At 35.7% G+C, this 24667-nt stretch overlaps 1 protein-coding gene across 2 annotated transcripts in view; it reads right to left on the bottom strand.

The window, feature by feature from the left end:
- The window catches only part of LOC135082664 (diuretic hormone 41-like), a 47366-nt gene that overhangs the window by 18049 nt on the left and 4650 nt on the right, over positions 1–24667 (bottom strand). The gene's annotated exons all lie outside the window — the stretch shown is intronic.

Here is a 24667-nt window from a genome sequence, read left to right as displayed (position 1 = left end):
TAGTATCTACCGCGCTAAGTTGGCAAACCGCGGAATTTCAACCCGAATTCTTCCATCAAAGTCCTACAAGTGTACTTCTGACGAGCCGAATTGTTTATGTTATTAGAATACTTTCGGAGAGCTGTTTCACCTTCAACCAGGTAACCGCCTACGGGCGAACTTAATTTCCTATTTTCAACCATATTGTCACGTCGCTAAAACAATGCTTGTTCAGGTTGAAGTGTGTCGATTGGATGAAATTTAGGCAAGGGACACAGTTGCACACAATGGCCCTTGGACCGAAAAGATTTTACGCTACCGTCGTGTTTTGGGCCAGCAGGCTGTCAAGTTTTTCGAGTTAATTTTTTCTGAATGAAAGGAGTAAACAGAGAAGGAAATGACCATAACCCTTATGGAATTAGAGCACAAGAACAATTATCCATTATGCTCCGGACTCAAACGTGGACCGGACAATCTTCCCCTGAAGCTTTTAAACGCAATATTTCAAGATAAGTTCTTCTTATGCAAGATTCTGCACAGGTGTCTAACATGACTTGATAATACATAACATCAGTTTATCCACTAACCTATGCTCGAAAATGTTGACCGAACAATTTTTCCCTAAAGTTCTTAAACTTATTAAATTAGATAAAACAGTTCTTATGTCTTTATACAAGCTTCTGCATAGACGCCTGATAACTACCTACTTCTCGATAAGACATGCGATCTGGGGCTTAGTGCGAGTTTACTTCAAACATCTTCGCTAGAGACTGCGTAAAAACATTACATTATGTATGACGGATTGTACAGCGTCCCTAGCAGATACTTTCAAGAGCTGAAATTAAATCTTCATAGATTTTTTGACCAAACTCACACTACGCACTGTTGGTTGTTAGCTTGATAAGACATGCCATCAGTTGTTATCCTTTAGGCACGAAAGCCAATCAATGCAATTACGCGGCTGGCCAGTGTCAGACACAGGATCAATGCGGTCACGCGCGGACCTGATTACTTGAACAATGCGAGATTGTTGAGCTGATTGATCTCGCACTACGAGCCCTCCATATAATTGACCCGCCACTGTAGTAAGCGAACACAATGCGCGTCTTCATCATATGATTAGCAAAAATAATTAGAATACATTGTCAACGCGTACTAAAGTACTAAAATACTAATTTTGAATAGATGATAGACCACGGCACAAACTTTGGTCAAAGAATTAACATTTGCGTGGTTTAGTCAGATTTATAATTGCTTAACTTTAACAAAACTTACACGAAGGAAGCAAAATCAAGACAGCATAGCCTCTATTAATTTAAGTAGATTAACGTCTAGCTGTCATTGTAATTAAGTAGACCTACTTATTTGAAAATTTTCTAACGTTAATAGAATTGTTGTCAAAGTTTCTTGCCTCACTGAATAATAATCACGATCCAAAATTCTGTCGAGTCGTTATTGAATACAAGTTACTTTTTCAAGTGCCTATTGACAATATTTTGAAACAAGAACAAGTTAGATTGCATATGTAAATATTTCAGAATCAATTTTAGAAGTGTGATCAAACTCACGGAAGCAAAGGGAAAGTTTACCGGCGCAAAATCGAATATTTTGCTTCGACCAAACTCGAAGCGAGTAGAATGAGAAGAATCGGACAAGACAATCGTAGGACAATTTGCTAGTGGTTCTACCACATAATTAAAAATAAGTACCTACTGTAGAACCTAGTACTGCTAAATAACACTGGACCGCAAAGAAAAAAGGTCGGTTAGAAAATCTTCTATAGCTTCAAAAGTACAATAGTTTATGAAACAAACCACTACGCATTTTTATTTGTGGAAAATAACAATCTTCAATTTGCTTAATACCTATTTCAAAAAGCTACTTTTGAAGATATTGAATATTTTCTAACCGACCCTCTTTATTTGCAGCCCTTATGTTTCGAGATGAAAATTCAAAGTGAAACGATACTAACATAATATTTTACCTATCACATAAACAACATTAGTCCGAAAACGGTAGTCATGCCTTTTTATTTTGATCTTCTTGATACTTAATACGTTGTCGTCGAGAATTTGTCCACAACTGCTTTAGTGGATTTTTGACTAAGTAAGACAAGCGCGTCCTTTGAGAAACAACAATATGTATTCCCGGAAAAACTAACATGTCAATAAGGAATAAGTTGAGTTATTCTATTGCCGAAGAATTCCAAAAATGTGTAGATGCAATAAAAATGTTACCATCTCTTACAAACACGAGTAAGTTTATATAAAAACTTCTGTTTTGATTTTAAATTCAACGTATTGTTCTGCAAGACTGTTTAAGATTTATGATCACCAATTGACCCTTTCAACTTAGTTACAACTTTGGGTAGTCCATTAATTAGTCGATCCATCCGATAAGGATTGCTTGGAATTATGTAATCAATAATTACTGGATAACATCAACAAGGCACGTGCTTTGAGTTAAGTCCGAGGTTCGATTGTGTGGAGAATACGTGCCTCCCGACAATTAAATCAGTTAGTTACTGTGCCTTTGTCGTCTTAACCAGTTTACACAGCCAAATTTGTGATAACATAGACCTTAGACCTCTATTTACATCGTTTAGCTTGCTAACACAACTTTAATACCGGCTTCGATGTAGCAAACGTGACAAGATAACATAATAAAACGAACTTTGAAAAATATGGCAGCTGTATATAAACTTTTCCTTTTTCATGTTGCTATTTATTTGTTATGTTACCTACACTCATAATGTTTATGACTGCAACGTGGGCAGACGATGATGGAATATGAAAAAAGTAAAGCAAAGCGAACGGTTTTACTTCTTTTATTTAACGAAGGTATGCTCGAATAAAAGTATGCACTCACATTTATGTAATACGTGTAAAACAGGTTTATTATCCTGAAATTCTGCGATCGATTTGATGTGAATGCCTGTTCTTATACCTACCTCGAGGGAAATGTTGGAAGTAACTCGCTCTCATGTGTCTATTCAAAAAATAAAGTGGAAACTGGAAATTCGCCTCATTTCAATGTGTTTTCAGAAAAAGTAAAGTTAGTCACTGAAATTATTTGTTTTTAAAAAAATAGGTGACTTTATTCATTTCCTTTACTAATTATTTACTTACTCAACTCGTGAAATTAACTTTCGACTAAAAGCATGGAAAATTATTTGGGAATCTTTAGTCATCTCATTTTTATTCTAGCTTAGATATAAGTTTATGATTAAAGGTTCGACCAAACCAACAGCCCTGAAAGCAGTAGTATCGCCATCGCCATCGCAAACGCGCACGCTGGCTGCACGCGTTGGTTTGGTCGAACCTTAAGAAACAAATTTTTGGAGCGTAAACAGATTAAATTAGTCTAGGAAAGATTAATCCATCGTTTATAAATAATATCAAATTAGTTTAAAACTTCATAATTAAGAAGGAAAATGTATTTTTAAGCTTTTACCATTGCGTGTGATAGAATCGCAGAGTGTACCTACCTAAAATCACGGTTCTTAAGAGAAGAATCATTCCGCACCAAATCCTAAAATAATTATGTGTGAAATGAGAATGCTTCAGAATATGAATGTTGGACAAATATTTAATAGGCGTCGCGCCCACTCCCGGCCACTTGCCGCAGACGTCGCTCGCTTTTAACTTTGTGTTTTTTATCGCATCAGTGTATGCAACCCCTTTACGCTTCCGCGTTTTGCTCATCACATTCACGAGCATGCAGCCAGTATGTTACGTACCACTGCATAAATAACCGCTGTTATGAATAGAGCTTCATTCTCATTCGCCGGTAAGTACCGCCATGAAATATGAATGGGTTTACTTCGCAGAGTTATACTAATTAAACGTGAAAATTAATGGCGCGTCTGATATCTCTGGATTAGGTGCGAATTGAGACTTGAGCAAAGTAAATACAGTCTTGACGTTCGTTAAAAGTTGTGAGAACAAAAATCAACTGGCCAGCGTTGCGTACAGCTGAACCCTGGATTAGTGCGGGCGCACGGGCCTGATTATCTGCGTTGGTGTATAATCTGGCCAGGTGAGTCCAGCGTAGTTGTAATTTACACCCTTTGTGAGCGAGTGTAATCAATTTTCATTCTTATACACTCGCCTCACGTTTTTAGAGCCATTCCATGAACCACAGTGCCCATACAACTTGAGAAATTACTTTTCATCGCCATCTATGTAACTACTAGACAAGCTATCCTGAATATAGTTTGTCACGCTCATCAATGTCTAATTTAGTTGATTGGAAGGTAAGAGAAACAGATGTACCGCAAAGCTCGCGAATTCGTCACAAACTAACAGACATAATATCGTTTAATAAGATCATACCTATCTATGAAAAGTTGTAATTATTAACTTAGGTCTTAGGCATTTGGATTTCGTGATTCTCGTCTGACTGCGTTACCATTTTTATTCTAAACAGCTTTTCTAGTAGACTAGAAGTGTTATTTTGTCTTTATGGAAAGAAAAATGATAATGAGTGAGTAACGAAGTTATTTGCGATACAACAGCCGTTGTCGCCGGTGAAAATTACTTTTGTTTTCCATTTCTTTTATTGGCCACGTTTCGTTTTGGCAAGGCGTTGAACGGCGCAAAATTAGCCATTAGAAAATTATGTATATTTACGTACGAGTACACCTATATATTTTAACAGTTCGTATAGCCAGCTCGTTGATAACGTTCTTCACAAATTAATTTGACGTGCAAACAGCCTCGTAAGCCGCAAAATGTATGGACGAGATGCTTTCAGTTAGATTGGAACTGCGTGATTTCACTCAACGTAAATAACACTTTCAGTAAAAAAGTTCAAAAGTCTTGGTACCAGAATTTTCGCGAAAGAAACGTTTGTGAGGTTAAAATTAACATTTGGAATGAGAGGTGAGAACTTTTTTACCCACAATGAGGAAGCTCTTGGCCTACATTTATAATTCGTTGTATGCACGTTTGATTAGAATGGGTTTTCGTTTTCCAATAAGTATAAAACTACCTATCAAATAATTATAATTTTAAACGTTGAGTTCTATGAAACATTGCCGTTGCAATATTAATAGTTCACGCTAAATACCAACTTAACGTTATTTCAATTGTAATAACGTATCAAATTATACCTAAATCACAGACTATACAGGGTGGAAACGATAAGTGATCTCATTCGATTATTACTAAACTATACAAGATATCGAAAAACTGTTTACTAATCCTGAAAGTGCTTCACAAGCTCTATCCAACGGTACCAATATTAGGTTAAAGAATTAACTGGATCTATCCGAAAATTTAATGTTTTCAGCCTCCATACTAAATGTATGCCAGCCAAACAATAATAGAAGTATTAATTTTTTTATTAAATAATAAACACTGAAAATGTACTCGTAAATTATATTCTTATTTAAAATTATTCGTGGAAAACGTTGGTGTTGGGCTTTACTTGCTATAATATTAACAAGACTTGAGTGCCATGACTGTGGCTGTACTAAATGTATGGAAGCTGGAAACATTGAATTTTCGAATGTATCCAGTTTATTTTCTAACCTATTATTGGTACCGTTGGATAGAACTCGTAAAGCACTTTCAGGATCAGTAACCTGTTTTTGAATAACTATCTTGTATAGTTTTTAATATTATGTGGTTTTACTAAACGTATGGAAGCTGGAAACATTGAATTTTCGGATAGATACAATTTATTCTGTAACCTATTATTGGTACCGTTTGAAAGAGCTTGTGAAGTACTTTCAGAATCAGTAATCAGTTTTTCGATATCTTGTATAGCTTAGAAATAATCGAGTGAGATCACTTAACGTTTCCACCCTGTATGTATGAATTTGTAATTCAATATCAAGTTCAATTAAAGTGAATATTGTTCTCAAGTTGAAGGCCAAATGATGTCAAGCACCATCAAGATTACGGCGAGTCTATTTCCTTTGAACTTTTCACTTTAATTCATTATTAACTCGAGTGTGTCATAGGCGTCAAATTTAATTTATTAACTTATTTAAACACTCATAATATAGTGAAATATAACATTTTGTGTTATGGTATACGATAGAGATGCTACAACGTAGCTACGAAAAACATTGTCGTAGCATTTTCTAGCGCACTACGAAGTTTCGTAGCGCGTAGATCGCTACAGAGGATAATGCGCAAATATTTATAAGTAAGAAATTCAGTATTTATGAATATAAAATACAAATCCTAATTAATTAGGTTAATGCCAAATTTAAGACTTGAGTATTTATGTTTTTTACTAAAATAATTTCTTTAATTTTTCCAAATATGAAATGGTGAGAGTCAAAAACGTACTTCTGCAAAACTAAACCCCATGTTTCCTCAAAAAGATATTACCTTAATGCGCATTTTATTTAAAGTTCGTTGAGGTGGCGCAATACGCTACCGTTGCAGTATACTTAATGTTAATTGCCGGCGTAATGGTGAGAAGTGCCTCCGGGTGTGGCACATAACTCGATTTCGTCGTGCCACGATCTGTCTGTGGCAATTCCATCACTTATATCTCTATAACTTGTATAAATTAACATTTCATTACTTACAAAATATCAGACTAATCGCTCAAATTAGTATCTGAAACAATTGTAATAGACCTATCAATTTCAATCCAAAAATTAACGTTATTAACTGTACTTCGTAAGACAATTAAGTATCACAAATTGGTTCCCACCTCCACAATTTCAATTTTCAACGTCGAGTTAACAATTCAAAATGAAATATACCCGATGCTTAATGAACAAAGAAGGTGCTAAACGATACCGCAATTAATACTCAATTAATCACCCAGGGGCAATTTATTCAATAACTCGAACGATTCCCGTCCGTAATGAAGCAAGTCGAAGTTCGGAGCTAGGGCTAGACCGCCACTGAGCTTGACAGACTTCGCGACGATCCTACAATGGCGCTGTAAAGTAATGAGAAAGTTAAGAAGACAATTCATAGCGCAACCCGACCACTGGTTTTTTAATTAAGCGGAACGTGGATTTCATCATCATTGTTGTTATCAAGACATTGCGGTAAATCGTAGAAATTCATACTTATAGTATCGTTTCACAAGACCTATCTGGCGAAAATCACGTATTTAGCAGCCTAGTCTACTTCCTTAGGTATTTTCTTTTTTGTTACATAGAAATTACAGAATTCGTTTGACAAAAAAAACCGTTCACATTGAATTTTATTTGGTATCGTTGAAGCCCGATGTAAACTGTTTATAACGGCTAAAAAGCCTGACACGAGGATACAGCTTTCGCTCTAGAAAAGGAAACAATTAATAACTTCCTCGGTTGATTTAATTAACAAATCTTAATAAACTTTATGATACAATCTAATTTGGTATTTGTCGCCATTCACCAATAATTCAAAAGCACAACTTTATTAAAAACACACTTCATTATGGTCTTAAAAACCCAATTTATTTTAAGTCAGTTTTAAATAATGATTTTTGGTTACTTTGTAACTTGTAATAACTTTTTAAAAAAATAAAACCGACTTCAAATGCGTGAACACAAAAAAAAAACTAAAAATTAAAAATAATGCGTATAAAAAAGTTCATCCCCAATTTTCCACCCTTGGGGGTGAAATATTTTCTTCAAATTCGCATGAAACCACCCTTTTGATAATACCTATTCAACAAAAAAATAATCGTTCAAATTGATTTATAATCGGCGGAGATATTGCGTATAAAAAAGTTCATCCCCAATTTTCCACCCTTGGGGGTTGTTTTTTCTATTATTAAATTTAAATGGGACCACCCTTGAGGTATTACCTATACGCCGAAAAAAGATTTGTTCAAATCGGTTCATAATTGGCGGAGTTATCGCGTAACAAACATAGAAAAAAAAAAAAAAAAAAAAAAACATACGGGTCGAATTGAGAACCTCCTCCTTTTTTGAAGTCGGTTGAAAAGACAGTCAATTGAGTTAGCAAAATAGTGACGTCATCGGCTTGTATTTCCTTACAAAATCTATGGATGATTCTCGTTTTGACAGTTCATTAAAGTACGTCAATTGATTGATAGTGTCAAATACCCTATTCAATTTGAACTCACTATTTACTATTAACCTGTGTCAATTTACATTCAAGTACAATGTTTGTAGAACCGGTATACAATATGTGTACAAACAAGATATCGCAAACATGTTTTGATTCTAATCTCCCGACTTGTCCTTCCTGGAGACAGGAATTCCCCAAAGTAATGGTTTATACTTGTTTCATTACTTGTAAACATACCAATTAATTAACTTGGGGTATTTTTTTCAATGTTTTCCTTTTTAGTAAAAACAATTATGTTTGTATCATTAACTAGATTGTGTTGATTACAAAAAGCAATTTTATCAAATCGTAACACATCTCGCTCCATTTCAGTTAGGACTGAGTATGAATATTGAATATACGATAATACAATTAAAACTTCTGAGACCTATATCGCAGATCTTTATATCCAAATATAAATCAAATACAAACTTTTTTGTTGAACCCGAGTATTTATAGCTGGCGTCAAGTATTTTCGTAATATTATGTTATGTTTCTTTTCTTGTAACTACCAAACTACCTATATTCTTTTGGTAGTTGACATAATGATCTAAGGCTGGGTTGCACCATCTTACTTTAACTTTGACAAACGTCAAAAATCTGTCAAATTCCATACAAAACACACCGGTTATCGTCATAGTTACTGTTAAAGTTTGGTGGTGCAACTCAGCCTAAAAGTTCTGCTTTTGTTATTGGTGTGATTGGAATATTGATAGAACTGAAATATTTGTCAGAGTATCATTAGGATGGAATTAATTTTGAAGCATTACACTAATTTGCACCACGTTACTTTAACTTTAATAATCGTCAAAGTCCATACATTAAAGTTATAGTTACGGTTAAAGTTAAGGTGATGCAACTGACTTGAGATATGAATTTTAAATGATATTAGTCTATTAAAACCTATTGTAACAAGGCGATTACAGGCAAGAGCATTTATTCCTTTCTTTATTTATTTAGTATGAAATGACTAGGTAATAAGTCATTTCATACAATACTTAGGTACATACAACCTCAACTAAATTATCTGTTTCCGTTGTTACAATCAACTGTTTATAAACTTTGATTGATGACGATATTGTTCGATATTGTTCGCATAATATTAACATACTGTAGCCCTCTGGGACTCCATAGATGTATTACACGATTATGGAGGGACTTGCCGCCATTTCACTGGTTATCATTAATTATGCATAGTTTGGAGGGTCCTCCATATTTATTATCATGTACAATTGATATCAGCACTTCATCGTGATAAAACTATATTCAAGGCAATATTTCATGATCATTATCTGACCTTTAACTTGAGATAAGAAAACCCTTTGAAGATCTCTACATATCATTTATTATTTTGAGCAAATAGATGAGCTATTACAGGTAGGTACGTAGAATGTAGAGACCTAAATATAGAATAAGTAGAATTAATGTTACATTCTAAACTTCAAATTATTTGCAAAGTAGCGCTATATTTTCAGTATCCAAGCAAATATGCCAGATTCTGCAATTAAAAATCAGACTTTCCATATCAACTTTTGCCTGAATACGCGGTTTTCGGGTAGTTTTTGTTCGTATCAAAGCTTTATTACATTCCTCAAAAACTAAATAGGTACTCGTACAAAAAAGCAGCCCTTAAAAATATTTACTTTGCCTGGTAGTACGTATTAAGTCAAGAGTGCCGAGTTTCTACTTCTTATACATTATCCGGGACAAACTTGACTTATATTGGTTGGTTTTTTGTGGTCAAGCTATAGATCCTGGCTACACAGGAGTTGCAGCAGCGGGAACGAGAGGTGGAAATAGTCCCGTTTTTATAAATTATAATAAATTAGCTTTTGCCCACTGCTTCGGCCGCATGAAATTTAGTTTGTCACAGATCGTTATAAATTATAGCCTCTATGTTATTCCAGCGTGTATACAATAATACTGTAAAATTTAATCAAAGTCCGTGTAGTTTTTGCCTGAAAGAGAAACAAATTATATAAATCCATACATCCTCACATAATGGATGAAGGATGTGTAGGTATATAGTTGTAGTATGTTACAAACACTATACGTGCAGTCTTAAATGTATATCGATCTTTCTAAGCCCGCGATTGGAGACACAAAGTTCAAACGGAGTAGTTCAGCTTGCACGTGACTGTACATGAGTTAAATCAGTAGATAAAATACTTATATGAACCCTTCTGTGATCACACAAGTAATATTTATGAGTAAGCTTTTAGTTACTTACCGAAAAACTCCGTGATCATGGCGCTTGCAACAGTGCCGAAATATCGGAGGCTCGTTTTTAATTAAGGTACATACATGGTAGCAATACCTACCGTCAATAATAATTATTCTATAAGGAACCATGAAAGTTTAAAACAGTATTATGCAAGTGAGTAGGACTGTGTCTTTCTAAAACATGAAATTTCAAAATAATCTTTCTTACATTGCCTATGTTTCAAGATATAATCATAAAATATGTAGTGGATATCGAAAGTGAAAATCCCTTCGCTGCCACACTAACATATCGCTATTTATTCCTATCCCACGAAAATGGGCAAAGGAATTCTGTTGATGTTGTCCCGAAAACAAAAAATGTTTTCAGAAGTGGCTTAGGTATCTATTTTGCTGAACATAAAGGTGGTATTTGTATAACGTAGCGTAGGTTTTCCCTTACTAAATGGCTGGTTTGTCGCTGATCCCGCAGAAGAGACAACGTGACAGGAATTTCAAAACAAAAGGTCAGTTAATCGGCCTGAGAATTCTCTTTGGGACCGCGAGATTATCTTCGGGCGTTTACAAAGACGATCTATTATCGCGGACTTGTGCGCAAAAGTGGATTAAGCTCATGCCAGATTGTTCTAAAAAACAATACCAAACAGTTTTGGTCTTTTATTACTCAGGAAACTTAATATTTGGTGATATATTCTGTAGGTGATACAAGGTGAGTTGTAACAGAGTAGAGTTGTGACATTGTCGATTTTTGGAAACCTATTAACCATCAGCGAGCTACCAACAGCGCATATTTGTTAGCTCAAGATTTCAACTAAAAACGCGCACGGTTATGTATGAGCTCGCTAGTAGTTTAATAAGTTCAAAATAATCGACATTGTCGCAACTCTCCTCTGTTACAACTTTACCTAGGGTCGCCCCTAAGAGTAATGTTTTTAATTTATTAAAGGGGTATTAATGTTTTCGATCAATATCTGTAATTTTTTATATCATTGTTGTGGATACAACAATTGAGGGTGGGCAATTTGTGAAAAATATTGGACAAATAAATCGTGGATCTCGTTGTGTAAGATTGAGATTTTCATTACGATTCTAAAATAAGCATCCTTTGTAAAGGAATTCCTTTATTTGTTTGAAATAATGAATTTACTTTGAACAGACCTTGAAGTTTAAAATAAAAATACTTAATATAGATTTTTCTTATAATCACTTTGATGTGCGTATAAAAATATGGCTTAGTATCAGTATCACTTTAATTTATGATTACCTTTCTGAATTAACCACATAATACTATATTCCTGTTGCTAGAATACGACTACCTAGTGGTGTTTTTAAATTATTCCGCCAAATCTAATTATAGCTTTCCATAATGTTCTAAGTTGAGCAAAAATCAAGTAGGTATTAGGCATTCGACTCATTGCTCTATAAATCAAGGGCTGACTAGAATTGATAGAGCTCTGATGACTATGCAACACTTGAGATTAATGAAGCATCGTTTACCTACGAAACTCGAGCTCGGAAATGAAAGAGGACTTTCACCGAAGACGTCTATGAGGCCAGTAAACTAGCAAAATAGAGCTATTTTTGACATAAAAGTCTAACAAGGCTTCTTATTTGATAGTAAAATAGCAAAAGCGATCAGAGTTAACATATTACAATTCACAATGAAATATTATTACGGTTCTGACGATATTTTCACGAAATTTCATGAAAATTTCACAGATAACTCCTCTATTTTGTTACCAACCCACACTCCTTAAAATATAAACTATCAATATAATTTCACATAAAAGAAGACTACATTATTGTATAACCCCTCAGTATTTTTCTAGAACCCTTTGCATCATTTGCTCACATGAAGCATCATTGAGCTATAAAGACAGAACCACACCATTCCAATCGCGTTACTTTTATACGTGCTTTTGTCACCAACGTAATTTGTATGTTAATTTTATTGTGACTCCGACGAAAAGATGGGTAAAAGTGCGGATTATAGAGACGGGGACACATAATGATAACAATATTCAAACCGCGGAGCAGTCGTTTGTATAATTTCGTGATTTTGCACAGATTCAACGAGCGCTCCCGCCTGACTGCGTGGCGGCTGCTACTTGTTGCGCTGGCGCTGACGCCGTCACTTTCAGTGCAACTTCATCTTTGAACTTCGAAGGGCCAAACCGTTTTTACTTATTCATCTGACCCTAGTTCAGTGGCTTAATCCTTTACTTTTTTGTCTCCCAACCATCCCTACTTGTTTGCAATTATAATGCTAATTCAACCTCACTAATACAATACCGATAAATTGCGTCAGCAATTCAATGAAACTCAAACAAAAATATCCAGTTTTACCTTTGAAATAAGATATCATTTACAGCACAGATAATGTTACAAACCTGTTGAGTCCAATGTCAGTAACAGAATTGATAAATTACAATATGTTACACCAACCAAATCCATTATCGTAAGGTATAACATGATATCAGCATCAATTTATTACGAATCTGTAATCACAATGCCAATCCGTCGTATCTATTATGAAGCTGCCAGTGGATGAGTACCTGGCTGGATGGCTTGCCCGTTGATAACAAGCGATACAATGGCACAGACAAAAGGCTGGGTTAACTTTTCATTCCGTTTTTCTGAGGCAAGCGATGCGGGAATGAGAAAATTACGCAGAGCTCTGATAGATTTGTAGCCGGTCGCCGGAGGCCGGGGCACCTCGGCACTGCGGCTCACTTGAGCCCCGGCGATAAACACGGGAAACATTTACCCGATCTCTTTTGTTTTCCTATACGGACAATTTGCCGCGACCCGTCCGTCCGCTGCGTCTCCGGCCATAAGCGAGAGTCTCGATCTTTTTGTCACATCGACGCCTTTATTCAGAAACAATCCCGCTGGCTAGGCTTTTCCCAGACCCATGCAGATATTACATCGTCTCCAATAATAGATACTGTTTCTAGAAAAAGCAAGCCATAATATATCGTCTCTTTATCTTTTAGATATAAATGTTTAAAACATAACATTCATTCAGTTTACCTACTAGTGGAAACGGTTTGGTTAGGATATGAGAGTAAAAGTGATCTTCTAGGAAAGTAAATTGAAACTATGAATACTAAATGGAAATGAGTGTACATTGTTGTTCAATTGCTCACTACAATATTCAATATCTATGAACAAACTGACTCCAAATGACTTTATAATTCAATTGTAAAGGGAACTAAGTATTTCATCAATAATGTAGGTGTAACTACTTACTCATTCTGTGTTAATTGAACGTGTTCCGATATTAGTACACCGATATCACTAACAGCTTGTAAAATGTTATGTGATCGGAAAATTAATTCCTTTATCGATCTCAGGCACTCGTGTAACATCTGAATCGTCATTAAGCTATTGATCATACTGCTTACTTGTAGCAAGTGAGCTCTTCCAAGGAAACTGCCAGTAACTCACAATCCTACCTTTCCCATTCTGTAGTAATTAAAACGATTTACAATAAAAGCGGGAAAACTGTCAGCACAAATGTGCCATTCAGGACTGAAGCTTTTATCAAACGACTCAAAGGGGCTGATCTCTTAAGTCTTTCATCGCCAAGCAAGAATGTTATGCCATTAAGTTGAAGAATTAAATGGCTGTCGTCAGAAAAATTAATGGGGAAAATAACGCGGCGGAGGCAGTTTCACAAACAAATTATACCGTCAACGGACGATTACTGCCACCTGTAATGTTCAACGAGCTCGTGTAATTGTTACGATCTATTACAGTGCTTTATTTAGAACTGGCGTGATGCTTGATAACATCGTAAGACGAGGGATTACAAACGATACAAATCTATATTTGTCATACGTTCGTGACACTCAGTGACATTGAGATTTTTAAGCGCTGAAATTAAAACATTCATCAGTTGAAGATTTTTGCAAGTGAAACCTTAATTTCTTTAAAATTAAAACGACAGTGACATTTAATTAAATTTTTGCACCATAATAATCACTTTGTTTGTCAAATAATAATGGATGCTTTCTACACACAATAGAAATAGACCAGTAGAATTAGATTTTAAATCGTAATAATTCCTACAAAAGATTTTATTGCTTTAATGGCTTCATTGGTTGCCCATTAAGACTCTCCTAGGTTTTCGACTTCGACGGAGTTGTGCTTAAGTGGTGGGGGCCCCCGAAAGGGGCGCTTTTTAGGTTTTCCGGTTATACCGCGTAAAGGACTTACCCTATCGAAAAGTGGTCTTCCTGACGATTGAAGGGCATTTAATCCTGCATTAAATAAGACCAAATTCATATGTTTTGGACAAAGCGTTCTCGTGCAAATGTTCGGCAAAGTAGAAAATATGTGTATAATAATTAATGACCCTCTCCACGTCCAATAGCTCGTCACCCGTAGGCTCCCAAGCCTTGTAAAGGGTCGCCTTAACCAGCGTATCCCTGTCAAGGCTCACGAGTTGGATTCGCTTATCCTTGTTCGTCACAGCCGTTCCTTAACTGCGGTTGCTGCACCTCTTCCTGGCACTCTCCTGAACGACTCTGTGTTACCTAATGTGGCTGCCCCTCTTCTTTGTACCCTCCTGTACGATTGCATTGCTTAGCCATATGCCTGGTCCAAGGTTCGACGTCACAAAATCAACTTCGTAAGCGTGAAAATAGTTTAAATACTACTTTTCCGTGCTTGCAATATTTTTCTTTACTGCTTCGCCTCTATTAGTTGTAGAGTGATTGTATATATCCTATAGCCTTCCTCAATTTATGAGATATTCAACACAAAAATAATTATTTCAATCAAACTAGTAATTCTTGAGATTAGCGCGTTCAAACAAACAAACAAAAAACTCTTCAGCGTTTTAATATGAATTTGTTGTTGTTGATTTTTGGCGTCGAACCTTAGACCAGGCATACGGCTAGGCGACGTAATCGTGTAGGAGGATACAAGGAAGAGGGGCAGCCACAGTAGGTAACACAGAGTCGTTCAGGTGAGTGCCAGGAAGAGGTGCAGCAACCGCAGTTAAGGAACGGCTGGGACGAACAAGGATAGGCGCATCCAGCTCGTAACCGGAAAACCGAAAAAGCGCCCCTTTCGGGGGCCCCCACCACTTAAGCACAACTCCGTCGAAGTCGAAAACCTAGGAGAGTCTTTATGGACAACTAATTGTCCATAAAGACTCTCAATTGGAATTATTTCCGATTTAATTCATTTTTGTGTTTAATTCTACTGGCCTAAAAAGCGTTATCAGAATAACAAAAAGCCATTGTCAGTTGTTTAAATGCCTACATATTGAAAATCTATATGCAATGAGTTTTGTTGATTGATTGATACTTGCTTCGGACTTAAGTTAATTGAGTCTCAAAATCAGCTACTGACAGAAAGAGTAAAATCATGTTATAACCGTAAAGGCTTTCGCGTAAAGAATGTCAAAATTGCTAACTAACGTAATGTAAATAATAATATTTTCCGAAAATTTTTTTGCTTTAGCAACCCTGTGTATTTTTCACACGAGATGCTTTCGGAACACAATTTTGTACGTGTCAGGCAAAGCAGCCATGAGTCCGTAGCTCAAAGGAGTGTCAGATGTTCTACCAGATCAACAAAGATATTTGCTGTGCGTCTCAGTAGCATTCCTAGAACAAGTACAATTTATCGGTAAACAAAGCACGATGAACTGGTTTATTTCTAAGCACTTAAATGGCGCAGTTAAAATAATCAAAAGATTTAATTATTTTTTACGTCGGTGGGCTATGTAGTTATTTCAGTTTTTATAGACTTTTTTAACGATAATACTTTGAAATAACACGTAGAAATAAAAAAATAAATAAACAATAGGTATCTACACAAGCCAAAACAGTTTCCACGAGTTCTTGTATAATGTAATAAAAGCGATCACAAAATGTTGGATAAATGAAGGATCGAAAAGTAAGTCGCTAGCTAAAGTTACTGACGTAGGTCAATCTGTTTAATGTGAGTTCTATCTAAGAAAATCAAGGAAAACTAGTGTTAAAGGAATTTCACTTCGAAAGCACTTGTCGAAGAACTTCTGTGGCAAAAGTGAGAGAGCTTTCGCTTGTAAGACCATCAAAACGAAAAAGAAAAATCGTGCAGTTAGCGCGGGAAATTGCAGGCCCCACAGATTAAATAATAATTAAGGTTATGAAGAGTTTAATTTTATTAGACAGAGAGTTTCTTCTAATTTTCTTTATGGCTTGTAAATGTATGCCGTTATTATATCTCTCAGTCATTAAGGTTTTAATAAGTAAGATTGCAATTTAAAAACCTTGGCTCGTGGTAGATTTGATGAGTATAGTCTATTTCTACACAGAATAGTACCTACCGTAGATTATTTGACACAAAGATAATATTTATGTATTGTAGTACCTAGTTAGCTAGCGTTGACTCAAGATAAATGGTTTCCTATGTCTACATACGCAGATAGAGTTCATACTCATTGAAATAAATGTATAACCATCCTTTACGAAGTTACAGTCCTTAGTATTGTTATACTTTTTCACTTCCTTTTGACTTAAAAGGATCTTGGGAACAATAACAAGACAAACGAGATGACATGCCAGCTGCTTCTCAAAAGAAGGATTTAGCTAGAGATTTTTTTATACAAGGAGTTGATTTCAATACTCGCCATATTTAGGGAGTTGATTATGATTAGCTTATTCTGATCACGAATCAGTAAAAAAATTGACTTCGAAAAAAAATTTAATCAAACTTTAACTTTAGTTAGTGAAAGAAAAATACATATTTACACTACCTACTTTACGTGGCTTCCTTCAGTAGGTTATCCGACATGATAAGCGAGCGATCCGCGTAGCTCGAAGGTGCCGTAGTGTAAACTAAGTATTGCAGTATTGCGAGCCACAGTACAGTTGATTTCGCACGGAAAATATTTACTAAAAATTCCACTTTCGTTTGCAAAACTTTTTTGGTGGATAATGCGTTTATTTAAGTCATGATAGATCACCTAAATAAATATGGCGAGGATTGAAATCAACACCCTGTATAGCGACCTGGAAAGTATATTGTGTTATTTGAGACATACAAGAACCCTGTAACCGTTTCATCTCACTTAATAGATACTTGTGTTACTGATTGCTTGAAATTTGTTATCAGACTTATAACACACATTAAGTTTTTTTTTTAATTTGGTTGTATTAATGATCATCCCCAAGAAATACAGGCTGTAATCCTTGTAGAATACATTTCGCTCTAGAAGCTTTAGGAAGATTAGGTTGTGCTCACTATCATTTTAGGGTTGTCTGCCTCTACTGTCTATCTGTCAGCGGGCTGAATCTTATAAACCAGTTGAAACATGTGGATAACAAATAATAAAAAAAGAAAGACAAGCTATTTTGTTCATTTAAATAAGGGCAATAGGATTACTTGAGGAACTCGTTGTGTTTGGCCGTTTTGAAATTGTGTCCAAATTAACTACTCACAACTTCTGAAATTAATAAGAGTATCGTTAAACAGGAAAGTTTGAGGATTGTTCAACTTTTGGCCGACAAGTAGATTAGTGACTGACAAGGCTTTATCTCTTAACTTAATTGAAGTTAATTTGCTGTACCCGGGTTTAGTTACAAAGCTCGCTTTGGGCCAGGCCCGCGAAGGGGCCCTTATTTGCCCGGTTCACACAAAAGCGACGATGTCCTGTCGTTATATTCATAATGACCCAGTTTTCCGTCACTATACAGGGTGAAAGGAACAGGCAAAAACTTAAGCAATGAGTTATAAGTATCCATAGCTAATGAAGTTAAAAACTGATGTCCAGGGATATTTCTTCGAAGAAAATATACGATTGCTTATATCAGATTTCTAAACATTCTTTTTGTTTTGCAAGTAAACTGTAAAAAACACAAAAATATCATCGAATTAATAAACTAATAAAGAACTAATAAACCGTCAGCCTAAATAAAAAAACTTGCCAATATACTTTCTGAAAAAAAAGGCTAATGTCGTGATCATAATAATTTATTCTTTTCCACAATATTTTACCCTGTATAGGCGTGGAGATCAAATCCAACAAGTGGCATAGCAATTTTCTGCCTTACAGCCCGCATAAAGTTACGCTGAAAGTGTTGGAACCGTGAAAATGATGAGGAAATGCATAAGCCCGTAGCAGCCTTCGCAGCCAAGTATAAAAGAAAAAAGCATAAACTGAACGCGAGCCAAAAACCGTACTCGTAGAGAACCTGTCCAAATTGGATTGCTGTTTGCCACAATTTCAAACGAATAACATTCGTGCATATAATTTTATAGGTTCCCAAAGTCAATAAAATACTTGAAAGTAGGTATTACCAACACTATTTCGGATGTTTAGCTAGTTTTATAAGGGTAGAAAAGTCACAAAATATTTACCAATTATCGTAAAGGTTGCCAAATCAAAATAATACTGAGCCGCGAAAACAAAACAACTGTTATATTTTTCCTTTATAATAAAACCTACATTTTTACGGATTCGTATTGTGTTTCAAAGACGCCAATGTCAAAGTGAGGCAACTCAAATCGACACAGAACGGTATCTCCGTAATATTTTAGTTTGTTTATTAAAAAATAAAGTCATTTTGAAATGTGTGTTTCAGAGTGAAGCAGAGGAACTGCCCCGGACAGAACCACCCACTTCTCGGGATGACAGCCAACCGTCCGTTATTGTTAGAAATAAAAACGTTCAAGACATCTTTACATAACCATATTTATAACGAATGGTTGGTAAATATCATTTAAAAGCTTCCCTGATAGAACATTCTCGTTAACAAAGGACAATTATTTCATCCGGATTGTTGAAAACGACGTTATTTGTTTAACCTATTTACCTTATTCTTCTTATTCTTTTTTATAACACGGACAGATCAAAAAGTGTAAATACAAGCTGTTTATTCATAAATCCGTACTTATTTCAGACTTCAAAGAGTCATCATTAAAATCGTAAAAGAAATTAGGTAGAGCAATTCCATTTCTTTTGTAAATAATAATGCAAGTACCTACATAACACGTGTGATAGTGATCACAGGGCTTGCGTTGACCATACTATACTTATACCAACAAAATAAAAAGAACTTCTACCATAATTGTTTTTTAAGCTGACCTTTGCTGAGCTTTACTTATTTGAATGAGTCAATATCATCGTGAAAGGAATTTTCTATTTTCTTTTTGTAAATATTAAGTACCGTCGATGCCACAGTATTTACCCTGATAATATGGCTTGTGTTTACCATAAGAAAGGAAAAAGACCTAAATAGCCGTATATCAATAAAGCGTTTAGTAATCATAGTTACTAACAACGGAAATCTATCTATAAGGGTCGCGGGGTGCTAGACTAAACCAATAGAACTGATTTATTGTGGGCAAGCAAACAGCAATAAATCAGCCGCGCCCGCCGTGCACCGCCTATGAGCTTTAAATAAAACTTGTAGTACTTCCATCAATCAGACGGATATAACCTTTACGAATTGCAAACTTTATGAAGCTGTTACGCTTGTGTATACCCAAGCGTATAAGTGCCAGAATGATATGATGAGCGAGCTTGATACGCATGAATAAAGTAATAAAATATACATGAATGAAAAAATTACGGGGTAAGCGCCAGGTTCGCAAAAACATACACGTCAAGTCAGATAACTATCCCAATATTATTAGTTTCTTTCAAAGGAGTCACGAAAGTCAGATTTTTATTCATATTTTTCCTTCAATCTTGTACAAAATGCTTTTGCCGTAAGAGTCACTTGTGCCGTTTATGCGTGAAAAAGCAAGTAAAAAATGTACTTGCTTTCCACAACGAAATGTTTGCACCCTGTATAAGATTGTCGAATCTAATCTAAATCAATTACCCACTGCTCTCGATCGATAAGATTCATTAATTACGATTACTTTTATCCCTAGATTAAAGTAATTTACGAGTTAATATGAGTAAGTGCTGCGCAATGTGTATTTGTAAAATTGCATTCGGAAGTAAAATCTTATAATACTGTAAGCTAATATCGTAGACGACTACTAACTACTTTTATGTTCAACTTCACCTTCGTAGCAACTACGAAGCTACATAATATATGTCTACATTCGTAGCACTGTTGATATTTTGTAAACATTATTTTACCAATATGCACGACACTCGTATAGATAAGGACTGCTGCTACGACTGTAGCACTGGCTGTAATGTATCGTACCGTCACGTCGTCTGTAAAGTATTTTACACTTTAAATTAATATTAAACTTTTTTTAACAATGTATTAATGATATAATAAGTTTAAGGACAACATTTATCACTCAAATAAATAGAAACAATAGTGTATTAGATAAAATGACAGAAAGAGAAGAGAAATGTCCTATTAAGTAGAGTCCTAATAATCAAAATTAATTAACTTTTTCATACTTAAAATCTGTAAAATTGAAGTTTAAGTTTTTACTAAAATACTGTGACCCATGAAAATATGTGATAAACCTCGATAGTAACCTACTTTTGAAAATAGATACTCCATGACCATGATAGTATTAACCTACTTTTGGAAAATAAATATTTCGTGTAAGTGCACCGGACAGATTGCGGACAGATCCTAACCTCGTTGCCATAATTTCATGAGCCCTGCAGCCTTTGCCGGACACCGTGGCCTCAATATTTGCTCTTACATAACTTTAAACTAACACAACATTATCTGTTAGCTGTATCAAGTACCTAAACATTCGAAGTAAATAGATAGGTACTCGATAGTTCTTAAAACAGTCATATAATTTTGCTTACTGCCATATAATGTGAATTAATAAAAGGTCTAACCAAATGCGGAAGGCTGAAAACACTATGCTATATCTAAAAGGCATTATGTCAAAAGCATATGATATAATTAAGGCAATCTTCTTGTGCTTACAGTTTCAATTTTTTTTACAGTAGGTAGAGTATTTAACTCTTTAATGGATAAGCGCTTTCAGACACTCAAATAGGTGCGATATGTTATGATTACTTCCTATGCTTCCGATAAGGGTCTTCTCTAATAAGAATGAATTAGGTAATGAATTTAGTTTGTAATTCACTTCTGGAGAAACCGAAAAATAAATCTCCACAAATTATTACCAGTAAGTTTCCTCATTACTATTACCAGTATGACGTATTTTTAAGATATTTCTTAAACACCCAAGCACAGTACCAGTACGTCAGTAGGTAACGCGTGCAATATGTGACGTCAGATTTATGAGCGCGTCTATCGGCAAGTAACAGCTGCGCTTATGCACGCGCTTTACGAGCCGGTTTAAACAGCACCCAATTACCAGGACGGCGACTGTACAGAAAAATAACCTATTTATTCAAATTCTATTTAGCAAAACTTCTGAAAAATACAACGGATAGTACCTATTGCAAAAAAGTGTCATAAAATGGGTTAAATACTCGTACCTGCCTCCTCAGGTACAGTACAGTTACACGCACATTGAACAGTTTCGAGTAGCGTTTAGTGTGGAAATGACATTTGAAACAGTGTAAACTTTATTAATGAATGTATAATCTCATAACAGTTTTTTTTCTTCAGTTTTTGGGAAACTACACTGATAAACAATGACACAAAAATAGGACAGAAATCAGCAAAGTTTCCACAGTTAATGTAATACAGAATACTGACAAAAAAACTATTATGTAGGTATTTTTATATTAATTTATATCATAGCCTATCGTTAATATTTTTTCAAGATATTATTTTAGATTATATTTTAGCAATAAAAAATTTCACGAGAGTGAAAATAAAACCAACTGCCATAGGATGATGGTATAAATTATCAAACACTACAAGAATTTATGTAGGTGGACGTGGCCTAATTGCTATAGAAAAATGAAGGAATACAAATTAAAAAGTTAATTAAAGTTTACTTAATTAATTGTAACCAAATTACTTTTAGATGACTTAAATTTCTTTTCGGTATGGAACGAGCCTGCCGTTATTAGACAAAAGTTAAATTCGTTATTAAGCCCCGACTGCACGCTTTGTAAGACAACTCCGGAGATGAAGGCAATTTCTAGCAGTTTGTACGTCAGATGCCATCAAGAAGGTCTACAGGCCCGTGATGAAACCATGAACCCGAAAAAAGTCATTTAATATTTTCATGATACTATGTAATATTTATCTGAACACTGCGTCAGCTATGCGAACGAAACTAAACTAAATTTTCTTAGCTTTTAGGTTGGTAGCACCAATGAATATTAACCGTAACTAGAGATGTGCCGCTGAGAAAGTTCTCGTTCCCGGCAATATTCCCAGTGAGAATATTCTCGAGAACCGAGAACGCTCCCGGGAATATTCTCAGTGTTCTCGACAGAATACATTTAGTTTTAATTTAAATTTTGTTGTTTATATGTGATATTATTTGTAATGTTTCGATGTTTTATTAACTGGGCGTTAAGACTAGTCGTTTTAAACAAGGCATAAAACGTGTGAGTGAGATATTGCAGTCTTGCTCAGTCTTTTCCTGGCGAACGCGTGCCGCGGCTTTAGGACTCGGCTACGGTATTTGAACATCAGTGTGCCTCTGAGTTTTAAGGCCCTTGTCACCAAGCGGATTCAAAGTGGATTTAAAGCGGATTCAAAGTGGATTTAAAGCGGAGAGGCGACGCGACGGAGAAGCCGCGTGAAAATATCGTGAAGCTTCCCGAAGGCTGTCCAGCCGAGCTGGATTCGATGATTGACCTTTTTTTTTTCGAAGTTGGACCTACCTAACTGGACTGTTTGCCCCAGGTATACATTATATTCAACAACTTCGAGTATTGAGTCTCCAACTTTTAGAGGAGTGGGTGCAACACGGTCTTTAGACATGATTTTTAAATCTTGTCCATGTTCATTTTGAGACCCACTTGTTGAGAGACTCTATTGAGACCATCGAGCATTGTGCCTAGATCTTCTACGATCTCAGCCATGACTACGATATCGTCTGCTGTCTGGGTTATGTACTCGCCGTTGATATGTATGCCGAATCCGCTCCAGCCCAGAAGCTTGAAAACATCGTCCAGGGCGGTGGTGATGACGTCTCCCTGTCTCACCCCTCTCTGCAACTGGATAGGTTTCGGGTCCTGATCTTAAAACGGACTGTCACTGTGGCGTGTTTGTACAAGCCTTTCAACACTTTAATGTATCTGTTACGGTCAAAGTGATAAATGTGAAAATTATGAATAATCGCCGGTTATTATGAATAATTACCGCATGATTTGGTAAATGTGATTAATATGAGGTCATTTATGTGTGTATAAAACTAAATAGGCGGCTTAGGGGTGGCCCAAGGGCCACCCCCGCCGCACCCTAACCTATTTTTCGCTTTAAATCAAAACATTATGTTATAGGCATCATGGAAAAGTAATATTATGCAAGAAACATTCCAAACTCATTATGCCAAATTATATTAATATATGATATCAAAACGTTCAAAAGTTTGGCTGTACACGAGCACGTACACAAGATGTTGTTCTCTTTTATGAAATTTGATAGTACTAAGGTTGAATTATTAAATAATCACTGTTAAATGTGATTAATTTATCACTTTTACCGCGACTGTCGGTAATTATTCATAATAACCGGTTATTATTAATAATTTTCAATTTATCACATTGACCGTAACATATCCATAGTCAATTTGGCACAGTCGAAGAGACTGAAGCACTGCCAATGTCTCAATCGAATCGAAAGCTTTCTCATAGTTCACAAACGCAAAGTGGCTGATTATACTCCTTGATCTTCCGTATAATCTGCCGTAGCGTATTTATTATGGTATGTGGTACTAAAACCTTTTCGAAAACCGGCTTGTTCGGGGGGCTGAAAGTCGTCGAGCCTGCTAGCGTGACAATTCGTAATGACTATCGAAAACAGCTTGCAGACATGGCTCAGAAGCGAAATGGGTCTATAATTCTTCAACAAGGTTTAGGGCCTTTAGTACCGGCGTTCCGCTTGCTTTCAGAAGCTCAGACGTGATTACGGTGCCTTGTTGTTTTTCAGCTGTTTGAGAACCATTCTAATCTCGTACATACTAATGTACGGGATATATTCGTTAAGTGTCGGATCAATCTAGCTAGCACGTATTTTCTATAAAAATGTGTCAAATGATCCGTCAGACAGGCTATCCACAACTTATCCAGAAGTGGCGAAACAGGCCCTTACTAAGCGATTGTGAAATATGCCCTTAATGTCAAATAAAAATAGTTTAAAAAACTAAAAACACGCTTTTAATTACTAACAACACTAAAAAGTCAAAAATCATCAGGACCTTGGACATCATCTAGCATTAAAGTGCTCGAAAAGACAAATCCAAGGAACCCAAACTCGATGAGTTCCCGCCGTTTCTTTTAGGAGTTCCTATGGCTACCTCCTGACTCCATCATTAGGACCCTGGACATTATCTAGCACTTAAAGATCTCGAAAAGACATCCAATGAACCCAAACTCTATGTGATTCTGCCGTTTCGTTTAG

This window comes from Ostrinia nubilalis, chromosome 2 (genome assembly GCF_963855985.1).
Source record: "Ostrinia nubilalis chromosome 2, ilOstNubi1.1, whole genome shotgun sequence".
Classification (NCBI taxonomy): domain Eukaryota; kingdom Metazoa; phylum Arthropoda; class Insecta; order Lepidoptera; family Crambidae; genus Ostrinia; species Ostrinia nubilalis.
Note: the sequence above shows the minus strand (reverse complement) of the source record. Positions and strands in the feature narration are given on the sequence as shown.